Source organism: Tachysurus vachellii, chromosome 3, assembly GCF_030014155.1.
Source record: "Tachysurus vachellii isolate PV-2020 chromosome 3, HZAU_Pvac_v1, whole genome shotgun sequence".
NCBI lineage: Eukaryota > Metazoa > Chordata > Actinopteri > Siluriformes > Bagridae > Tachysurus > Tachysurus vachellii.
The window spans coordinates 13,110,341-13,122,736 of NC_083462.1; the positions used below are offsets into that span (position 1 = coordinate 13,110,341).

General features: G+C 46.6%; 1 protein-coding gene across 6 annotated transcripts in view; it reads right to left on the reverse strand.

Annotated features, from left to right (window-relative positions):
* celf3a (cugbp, Elav-like family member 3a) overlaps positions 1 to 12,396 on the reverse strand; it is a 58,418-nt gene that overhangs the window by 40,270 nt on the left and 5,752 nt on the right. For 3 of the 6 annotated variants that reach the window (XR_009648079.1, XR_009648078.1, XR_009648080.1), the window contains exons 2-10: positions 5,256 to 5,385; positions 4,909 to 5,039; positions 4,182 to 4,240; positions 3,930 to 4,056; positions 3,559 to 3,734; positions 3,104 to 3,428; positions 2,791 to 3,021; positions 2,426 to 2,626; positions 5 to 2,092 (exon numbers count right to left, since the gene is read on the reverse strand). The gene's annotated coding sequence lies outside the window, so the exon portion shown is untranslated. Of the gene's footprint in view, positions 1 to 4; positions 2,093 to 2,425; positions 2,627 to 2,790; positions 3,022 to 3,103; positions 3,429 to 3,558; positions 3,735 to 3,929; positions 4,057 to 4,181; positions 4,241 to 4,908; positions 5,040 to 5,255; positions 5,386 to 12,396 lie in introns of those variants that run through there. The other 3 variants (XM_060865812.1, XM_060865816.1, XM_060865815.1) reach the window with 1 other exon arrangement.

Consider the following 12,396-nt stretch of genomic DNA (forward strand, 5'->3'; position numbering starts at 1 on the left):
CCACCTCATTTTCTCTTTATCTTGCAATTTCATGGCTGCTCCACTTGCATGATCCATCTTCCCTTCCAGATCCCTGTAGTGATTCTCTTCTACTTCAGTCATCTTTTTTGTCCCCCACTCTCTTGCTCTCGCTCTCGTTACGCGAAGACACAGCCACATCCCTTCACAGCCCATGTAGAGATCGCCGCTCAGAGAGCACAGGTCCTCAAGCTGCATGAGGTCTGTGTTCTTTCTACATGTACTGACTGTCAGAGTCTAATCTTATGAAGCCTAGTGGAAGATTGGCATTATGTGGATGTCAGCACGTCAATCCTGTACTCTACTGTTTAGACAGTTCAGTACCTCGGTGGCAGGAACGGTCTTTTTGGAGGATAAAATGGACCTGGGGGTCTTGAAGGAGCTCCAAAAGGAGGGCCGAGTCTCTTCCCTCTCTGGAATGGTGGCTCATTGGGATGAGGGACATGATGTGGCGGTGGAGGACGGCGAAGAGGTCTCTGTGGTGGGAAGTGACCAGGCCGTGGAGGGCGATAGTGATGTGGCGGAGGAGTCCTGTGCTCGAGTCGGGGACGTAATCTAGGTTCTGGATGGTGCATTGGCATGATGGCTCTCTCTTCTGGATAAAACGTGGGAGTGTGAGGTGAGACAGGGTGCTCGACATTGTAAGGAGGAGGAGAAGGGCTGCGAGGGGGAGCATCACAGTGTGGGTCCAAATATGCATCATCAGACGGAGCATGTGAGGGACTAAGAGCCTCATGGTACCTCCTTACAGTAGATGGGGCACTTGGACGAGCCATACAAGGGTGAAGCTGATTGTGAACAGGGATTCTAGGACGATGATTAAAGTCCATAGGGCCATTCGGGGGGCCCAGGCGAACAGGATGTGGAGCAGTTGCACAATGCCGTGGGCCTGGGGCATTCAGATGAGGACGGAAAATCTCCTTGACTGGGATCCGATTGAGACGCTCATCGTAATCATCATGAGAAACAGAATTTGTTAAGCGATAGGGTGCGACATCACCACCAGTCTGTACGTTGTCTGTGATACTGGTCAAGTCAGTAGGATCTTTGACTCTTTGACCTACCACTGGAGGGAGAAATTCTTGAGGTGGAGGTGGAAGCTGAGGGATTGGTGGAGGGGGTGGTAATGGGGTGTTGAAGAAATTGGGAGGGTTGGTATCATGTATGTGATCTTCAGACTGCTGCTGCTTTCCTTTATATGATTCAGAGTTGCTAACATGCTGCTTTTGATCATGTCCACGTGCATCACAATACCAGCCATCGCTAGCATTGTCTGCTCCATTACTAGAGAAAGGTGTCCCTAGGCTAATTCCCTTCAGGGTCTCATTGTTTTTATTGAAGCTCTGATTCTTGTCTGCCATTGATATTGGCAACAAAGACTCGACATTCTGAGGACGCCCTCTTTCACTAAGAGGCATTCCGGAACTTTGGAAACTTTGTTTTACTGTAAAGTCTCTCTGGTAGTGATCACCACTATGAACTGACCCAGGACCATATTGCCAGGAGTCAGGAGGAAACGTGGACATAGGCAGTCCAGTGACTGCTGTGGGTGCAGAAGCAGCTGTTGAAGCTGTTTGCAGAGGTCTTCCTTGATACAAAAATGGTTGTACTGCAGGCTCATCCATGACCTCATCTTGAGTTGGTGTTGCACCAGACTCATCCCTCACAGGAGTTCCCCCAAGGTTTTCTGTGCTGGCTGAAGGACTATCAACAGCTTTATTCCACGAAAGAACAGGTGGTAAACCCATATTTAAGCCTCTCAGTCCTGGATTGCCCTGAAGGAATCCATCAATTTTGGAGTCCAGTGTAGAGCTGACAGAAACAACTGACTCCTCTTTGTGTTCCTCGGCTTCCTTCTGAAGATCCCTGCTCTGAATAGTGCTGGGAGTTTGAGAAGACTGGAGAGTCCCAGCCCTTTGAGGGGTATTGCCTCTCAGCACTGTAGGTGCAGGTGAAACTGAATTGGTATTAGGAGATTCATGGGCTTTAAAAGTGGGGTCTGAGGATGGGCCCAAATTTGAGCCTGTAGGATTTGAGTTTATGGCAGTTTGACTGTTCAGGAAAGAAGACAGTCCTGAGAAAAAAAAAAGTAATCAACATCATCATAATCAACATAGCTAACAAAGCTCAACTAGACAACCAATCTGATTTGGGCAGGATATTATATTGAAAAGCATTTTCTTGTATCTCTTAAAATAAAACCAACTACCAAATTAACTAGATCAAATTAATGATTGCAAACAGAGCCACAAACTGGGGAAGCTGCATTTGTAAGCTTCAAAACAAGGTTTTTGTTAAAAGTATCTCTGCATGAACAGTTTCATTTGCACATCAAGTAGATCTTTGGTTAACAATTCTAGTCAATTTATACAATCATTTTTGTTTCACAAAACACTCAGATTCATACCCTGAAGCCCAATCCCTTGTGATTGGGTTTTAGACAGGACGTTCAGCAGGGTGCCAGGGTTGATGTCCACCCGGGAAAGTATTTTCGCCAGCGAGTTAGATGCAGGTACGACTGGCGAAGAAGAGACCGTGGGGGTTGAACTTGCTGAAGAAAGGGTGCTTGATGAACTGGTGGCAGAGCGAAATGCTGGGCTTACTGTAGCTAGAAAGGGGGAGAAAGATAAGCAAAGTTGCTGATAAAGCTTCACATAACCCATATACAACTAAATTAAATTCTCCTCTACTTGTATACTATCATGTTTTGAGTTGTGACTGTGTAAATAGATTTAGTGTGTCAGTATTTCTACTTTAAAGAATGCATCTTACCAGTGTTCTTCATGACATTTGTAAGTGTGCTAATAATAGAGCTGATTTTGCCCAAATCCACACCCGCCAGATTAATGGGAAGGGACCCTGTTATTGGGGTTGTGGATGGTGCTGGTGTTGTAGTTTCATTCTCAGTTGCAGTCTGAATGGATTGAGATGGTTCAGTCACACCAAGAGCCAGACTCTGATTGGACACACTGGCAGGGCCAGGTTGCTCTGTCCTTTCTGATACTGTGGGGTCAACAAAAGCAAAGAAAGCTGTGTTACATAAATCCTCCACATGTACACAATGCAAGACAATATGTACAATTACCTATGATGGCTGGTTCCACCAAGTCCTCAGTATCTGAGAGCTCCATGTCCTCTATGTCACGATTGTCTCTGTCCCCAGGGGATGAGAGTGGGCTAGGTGCATCACAGAGCGCAATCAGGTCCTCCTCCAACGCCTTACCATCTAGCTCTGGGTCTGGGGTACCAATGCGCGTTAAGCCATGGAAGGGTGACTCAGAACCCGTGGGTGATGGTGCGTCCTCAGAGGGGGAAGGGATTGGTGAGTCATCTTGGTCAGGTAAAGAAGCTTTGATTGCATCCAATTTCTTCTTGAGATGCAACACACGATTGGCAAAAGTCTGATAAGCCTGAAGAAATGCAAGGATATTTTTAAGTCAGCTATATCATGGAATAAAAATTTGTCTTGAACTCGCTGATGCCTTGTACCAAACACAAAGATTCTAAATTCGCACCCAATAGACAAAAAATGTGACTTACATTGGTGACTATCTTGACCTCTTTGTACTGCATCTCATAGAAAATGTCAGCATTCTCCAGAGCCTCCATCAGAGAAGGTCCTTTTTTAACCTCTCCTTCCAGAAAGGCTACGAAGTCCTGCAGTTTTGCACTACCATCTTCAAAATCTTTAGAAAACCGCTTACCACCTGCTTTATCTAAATAAATAAATAGGAATAGGGAATTATATTTTTATCCATTACATTTAGTTTCATATATAAGCACGCTAACCATCCAAATTACGGTATCATGAAGCTAATGCAGAGCGTAAGCTACTCCAAAAATGGTAATACAACTATATAAACAATGCATCTGCATCGATTCTCATGTACATTTTTCTTATAATGAGCAACCTTTGAGTTTCTTCAGAGCTACTGTGCTGCAGACATCCACTCTCATCGCAGCTAGCTGCTTCTCTCTTAGCTCAATCTCATCCATAGATTTTCTGTACTTGGTGAGATGCTCCATAAATGCTGACGGCTGCCAAAAAAGAGGATCAGACAAAAGTAATCAGACAGAGTACATGCTACAGAAGTGCTAATTTAATTACAATTTTTATTTCCCGTCTGTCAGATGACGTTCAACAAAGTCGGAAAATCTCTCACCAAAAACTCAGCAACTATCTTGGATCTCAGTGCAGCTTTTGGGGTGACGGGAGCTGAAACTAAATGTGGAGAGACATTAATCTGCTGACCTGTTAAACCTGTTAAGATTAATGTGACAGGATGCCCACCCTTTTATTTATTTATATATATATATATATATGTGTGTATATATATATATATATATATATATATATATATATATATATATATATATATATATATCTATATATATATATATATATATATATATATACACACACACACACACACATATATATATATATATATATATATATATATATATATATATATATATATATATATATATATATATATACATACATATATATACATACATACATATGTATATATATGTATGTATATATATGTATGTGTGTGTGTATATATATATATATATATATATATATATATATATATATATATATATATATATATATATACATGTACGTGTATATATATATATATATAATGTATATATATAATGTGTGTGTGTGTGTGTATATATATATATATATATATATATATATATATATATATATATATATATATATATATATATATATATATATACACACGTGTATATATAGTCAGTGGTTTAAGCCTCATGTGCCAAAAACATCTCGACCACATCCAGGTTGTAAACTATGAGACTGGATTGAAAGCTGTGACTTAAGAAACTGTGGAATATGTGCTGAAATATTGTTACCTGGTGGTTCTTCTTGCTGAATAAGACCACCTTTAAGCTTGTTAATAAACTCATCTGAGTAAACATTTCTCTCTTCCCAGATGGCCAGGATCCTGTCCACGGATTTCCGCACCTTAGAGTCTTTTACAGTACTGAAGAGAGAGATAGAGACAGACAGAGAGAGTCATGTAAGCAAAAATATTTGCCTGGAATGTTTAGATATTTGTAACAATAAGGAACAACAGGGACGTTTGTAAAAGAAAGCCTACTGATAGACTGACAGAAAAAGTGGTGCAATAAAAGTTCATCAGAAAGTTTCAGATGCTCTGGTTGAGTGTTTAAGAAAGTAAAGGGTTTGAAAGTCTCACCTGATGAGTTTAATAGCTTCGGGCAAAACATCAGTGAAGGTGGTACGGTAGACGATCGCATTTCTCCTCTTGCAATTCTGAATGACATCATTGGCCAGGTAGAAGAGATTGAGCCTTTGAGAAGAGTCCGCTGAAAAAGGAAAAGAAAAATGTGTGTTTATTTGCAAGTGTGAAGGACAAATTTAAGGACACTTCTGTTCAAGTCACTGAATTATAAGCTGATGGTAACAGTTTCCTGACCTTTTTTTAGTATTAACGATAGTATTTATGATAATTATAAAGTTATGAAAAAAAAAACAAAAATGATCAAAAAACTTTTTACACACAAAAGTCTCGTTGATATTGTCGACAGTCTATAATGTATAGAGTGTGTTTAACATGAGATGTAATGCCCCCTTGTGGGAGGAAAGAGACAGAGGGCAAGAGAGAGAGCAAGAGAGCAAGAAAGAGTGCAAGAAAAGGGAGAGCAAGAAAAAGTGCAAGAAAACAAAACAATAAAAAAAGATAGCAAGAAAAAAAAAGAGCAAGCAAGAAAGAAAGAGCACAAGAAAGAAAGAAAAAAGGAACGCAAGAAAGAAAGCAATAAAGAAAGAAAATGAAAGAAGATGAAAGAAAGCAAGAAAGAAGTCATTTTCCCCTTTAGCTTTACAAACTTTTCTAACCAGTTTATATTATGTGGAAACAGGACCGTTCATTTTGAGTATTTATTCCATGATATCAGAGATCCATGAGATCTGCATGAACAGCAGTTCTGCAGCTGTAATGGTTTGTGTGGTCCAACCAATTACACACAAGCATTACAGCTGCCGAAAGATGAAGATCATGACGACTATCATGACAACAGTGTAAAGTCAGTTTGTCTGTTTAGCTTTGTCAGTGCAAAGCTAAACAAATGTGTTTAACATTTCTGTATGTGAAATCGCAGTAGAGTTCGATTTGGAAACATGACATACAGAGAAGTTATGGATCTGCTTTTGATCAACAAGTACCGAGACGTTTTACTGATTCTGGACAGGTCACAGATGTCCAGGAAAGGGTACAAAGCCATAGGTTTCATTGTTTTAATAAAAAAAAATTTAATAACATGTACTAGCACCACGCTAGTACATTTAGTACCTGTGGTAAACCGGGCAGATACTATAGTGTTGCTATCTATAGAAACATTGCTGTTGATGACGTGATGTCTGTCTGCCAGAAACACAATATGGCCGTGTTTGAAGCCAAGATGCAGCTACGATGAATAACAAGCTAGCGTAAGTGCAGCAAACGTCTGTCTCATCACTTCCTCAAAAATAAACCATTCTAGCCTGTTACTCAGGACAAAGACTAACCAGGTTTCACATTACAGTTTGCGTGTGAATTTTATAGGCAGTAAATCCAACCAATTGCACATCATTCATTTGAGGTGCAGCTCATGACAGCAATCACAAGGACGGCTTTAGAGAGACATGATTCAGCAACGTGTTTAACAGTCATGCATGAACACCACAAATCATTTCAGTACGAATCAAAGACCCACACGGGACCCCTTTTAGTGGATCTTGCTTTTCCCCCAGATGTACACAAGATATACAGGTGAGTAAAGTCTCGTTTATTAGCCATCGTACGACAAATAAACAGAGAAGGAGACTCATTCATTCACACAATTCATTTTCAAAGTTGATTTTTGGACTCATCAATTCAACACTCGCTGGTGAGGGATTAACAAAAATTCTGCTTGGAAACGCACTGATTCAGGTATCACACAGTAGTGAGAGTTTTACAGCTCTTTAAAATGAGTAAAAAAACTACACTGACTCTCTGAAGAGACACGGGCTTGTGTTTCAGAACAAGGAGAACCAAAGATACAGAAACAATTTCAAAACACAAACACAAAATTTCAATTTCACAAACAACAATTTCAAAACACACAGACCCCCCCCCCACACACAGACCCCGCCCCTACACACACAGACCGACCCCCCCACGAACACACACCGACCCCCCACGAACACACACCGACCCCCCCACGCACACACCGAACCCCCCCACGAACACACGCCGACCCCCCCACGAACACACACCGACCCCCCACGAACACACACCGACCCCCCCCACGCGCACACACACCGACCCCCCCCACGCGCACACACACCGACCCCCCCCACGCACACACACCGACCCACACACACACACCGACCCACACACACACACACACACCGACCGACCCAGAACCAACTAGTGTTAATTTCGTCACCTATTTTTAATTTAGTCTTAGTCTTGTGCCAAATGTCCTTGTTAGTTTTAGTCATATTTAGTCATTCCCATATCTTTTTTGTTAGTCTTAGTCGACTAAAAGTCTCGTCATTTTAGTCTAGTTTTAGTCAAAAGAAAACTCAAGGTATCTTAGTCAAGTTTTATTCGACTAAAAGTCTTTTAATTTTAGTCTAGTTTTAGTCAAAAATTGTAGCTTGACCACATCTGGAATCTATTGTAAGAATAAATACAACGAGGCCTCATTAAATGCAATAATATCAGGAACACAAGTGTTATAGTGGAAATAAATAACTTAATGAAAACTGTAGGTATATATATATATTTATATATATATATATATATATATATATATATATATATATATATATATATATATATATATATATATATATATATAAATTACCAACTTAATGCAAGTTATACATGGTATTGCACACACCATTATCAATGATATTTGGAGCAATATTACATGTAATTGTTAAACTTGATTCCCTTACATATACATTTGTTTTTAAGCCTAATTATTAATCTTGATTATGATGTGATTGTGACAGGGGCGTGGGTAGAGGTTTCAGGTTGGGGGTGCTGAGTTTTTTCTGTCACCACTTTTGAATAAGAAACAATATCAAGGGCTATAAAACTTGTCAAAATTCCGCGAATCACAAAAGTATCAGTGAGAAGTTGAGAACACGCGTTTAAACAGTGCATACACTCGAACACACAGGATTCTAACCGTAGAGACGGAGCGCACTATTTTCTTTAGCGGAAACAATACAATTGTTTTTAAATCAATAAACTTTTTAAATCATCATTTTGAGTCAAATTATCGATTTATTTGGTAGGTAGCAATATAATAAGCGGGATCCGCTTCGCGGACCTGTAACTTGAGCAACAGCGAGAAGCCGCGAACTCGTTGTGAATATTTTAAAGGCGTAACAGCTGATGAAAAAGCAGAGACAATTGTAGACGAAAATGAAGAGAGATTTTATCTTAGTTTTTATTTTATACAAAACATTTTCGTCTCGTCTTTTTTCGTCAACAATAATGCATGTTAATTTAGTCAGTCTTATTTAGTCTTAGTCAGCGTTTTTGGACAGTGGTGCAGTCTCGTCATCGTCTCGTCTTAGTCATGAAAAAAGGGTTGTTGAACATATTTCGTCTCCTCTGACGAAATTAACACTAGACCCAACACACACACACCGACCCACACACACAGACTGACTGACCCAGACCCAACACACACACACGACCCACACAGACAGACCGACCGACCGACCGACCGACCGAGACTCAACAAACACCGACCCACACACACAGACCGACCCAGACCCAACACACAGACCGACCCACACACACAGACTAACCGACCCAGACCCAACACGCACACACCAACTGACCCAAACACACACACACACCCAGAGCGACCCACACACACACACCCAGAGCGACCCACACACACACACACACACACACACACAGCAACCCACCCATACACAGACACTCAGCGACCCACCCACCCACACACTCAGCGACCCAACCACCCACACACTCAGCGACCCACCCACCCACACAGCGACCCACCCACACACACAGCGACCCACACACACACACACAGCGACCCACACACACACACACAGCGACCCACACACACACACACAGCGACCCACACACACACACACAGCGACCCACACACACACACAGCGACCCACACACACACACAGCGACCCACACACACACACACACACACACACACAGCGACCCACACACACACACACAGCAACCCACCCATACACAGACACTCAGCGACCCACCCACCCACACAGCGACCCACCCACACACAGTGACCCACCCACACACACACACACAGCGACCCACACACACACACAGCGACCCACACACACACAGCGACCCACACACACACACACACAGCGACCCACACACACACACACACAGCGACCCACACACACACACACACAGCGACCCACACACACACACACACAGCGACCCACACACACACACACACAGACAGCGACCCACACACACACACACAGCGACCCACACACACACACACACACACAGCGACCCACACACACACACACAGCGACCCACACACACACACACAGCGACCCACACACACACACAGCGACCCCCACACACACACACACAGCGACCCACACACACACACACACACACAGCGACCCACACACACACACACACAGCGCCCCCCCCACACACACACACACCGACCCCCCCCACACACACACACAGCGACCCCCCACACACACACAGAGCGACCCCCCCACAAACACACACACAGCGACCCCCCCACAAACACACACACAGCGACCCCCCCACACACACACACACAGCGACCCCCCCCCACACACACACACACAGCGACCCCCACACACACACACACACAGCGACCCCCACACACACAGCGACCCCCCCACACCCACAGCCACCACCCCCCCACCCACCGCCACCCCCCCCCAAACCCCCAGCCACCCCCCCCACACCCACTGCGACCCCCCCCCACACCCACAGCGTCCCCCCCACACACACACACAGCGACCCACACACACAGCGACCCCCACACACACACAGCGACCCCCACACACACACACAGCGACCCCCCCACACACACACAGCGACCCCCACACACACACACAGCGACCCCCACACACACACACACAGCGACCCCCCCCACACACACAGCGACCCCCCCCACACACACACAGCGACCCCCACACACACACACACACAGCGACCCCCACACACACACACACACAGCGACCCCCCCACACACACACAGCGACCCCCACACACACACACACAGCGACCCCCACACACACACACACAGCGACCCCCCCACACACACACAGAGCGACCCCCACACACACACAGAGCGACCCCCACACACACACAGAGCGACCCCCACACACACACAGAGCGACCCCCACACACACACACACAGCACCCCCACACACACAGCCCACACACACAGCGACCCCCCACACACACAGAGCGACCCACACACACACACAGCGACCCACACACACACAAAGCGACCCCCACACACACACAGAGCGACCCACACACACACAGAGCGACCCACACACACACACACACACACACACAGGCCGACCGACCCACACACACACAGGCCGACCGACCCACACACACACACAGACCGACCCACACACACACACAGACCGACCCACACACACACACAGACCGACCCACACACACACACAGACCGACCCACACACACACACACACACACACACACACACACACACACACAGACCGACCCACACACACACAGACCAATCCCCAAACACACACACACAGACCGACCGACCCACACACACAGACCGACCGACCCACACACACAGACCGACCGACCCACACACACACACAGACCGATCCCCACACACACACACAGACCGACCGACCCACACACACACACAGACCGACCGACCCACACACACACACAGACCGACCGACCCACACACACACACAGACCGACCGACCCACACACACACACAGACCGACCGACCCACACACACACACAGACCGACCGACCCACACACACACAGACCGACCGACCCACACACACACACACAGACCGACCCACACACACACACAGAGCGACCCACACACACAAACAGAGCGACCCACACACACAAACAGAGCGACCCACACACACACACAGTGGACCATCACACACTCACGAGCGACCCACACAAACACACAGAGCGACCCCCCCACCCACACACACCCACCGACCCCCACCACACACAACCACACCCCACACACACACGACCGCCCACCACCACAACACCACCACACACACCACACCCCCACACCGCCCACACCGACCGACCCACCAACACAACACCACCACCCGACCCACCACCACAACACACGACCGACCCACACACACACACACAACCCACCACACACACACCCACCAACACACACCACCACACCACACACCAGACCAAACCACCACACCACCACACCCACACACACACACACCGACCACCCCACACACACACCGCCGACCACCCACAACACACGACCGACCACCCACACACACACACCACACCACCCACACACAACACACAACCAACCCCACCACCACACCAACACACACAACACCGACCAACCCACCACACCACCACCACCACCCACACCGACCGACCCAACACACCACACACACCGACCGACCCACCACACACACCGCACCACCACCACACACCGACCGACCCACCCACACACCACCCCCGACCCCCACACACACACACAACCGACCAACACACACAGACCACCCACACACACCACCCGACACCCACACACACACGACCGACCCACAACACACCACACCCCACCGACACCCACAAACACACACGACCGACAACCAAACACCAACCACCACCACCACACACACACACACCGACCACCCCACCCACCCCACCACCCACACACAACCACCACCGACCGCCCAACACACACACAGCCCCACCAAACCACAACGACCCACCACCCCCAAACACAACCACCGACCACCACCCAAACACCCCAACCACACACCCCAAACACACACACGCGACCGACCCAAACACACACGCCGACGACCCACACACACACCGACCCCACCACCCCCACACACCGACCGACCCCACACACCCCACAACACCACACAGCGCCGCCCAACACACAACCGACCGCCACCACACACGCCGACCGACCCAACCCAACCCCACGCCCACACACACCACAGCCACCGACCCACACACAACCAACCAACCACAGCACCGACCACACACAACACCGACCGACCCAACACACCCACAGCCGACCGACCAAACACACACAC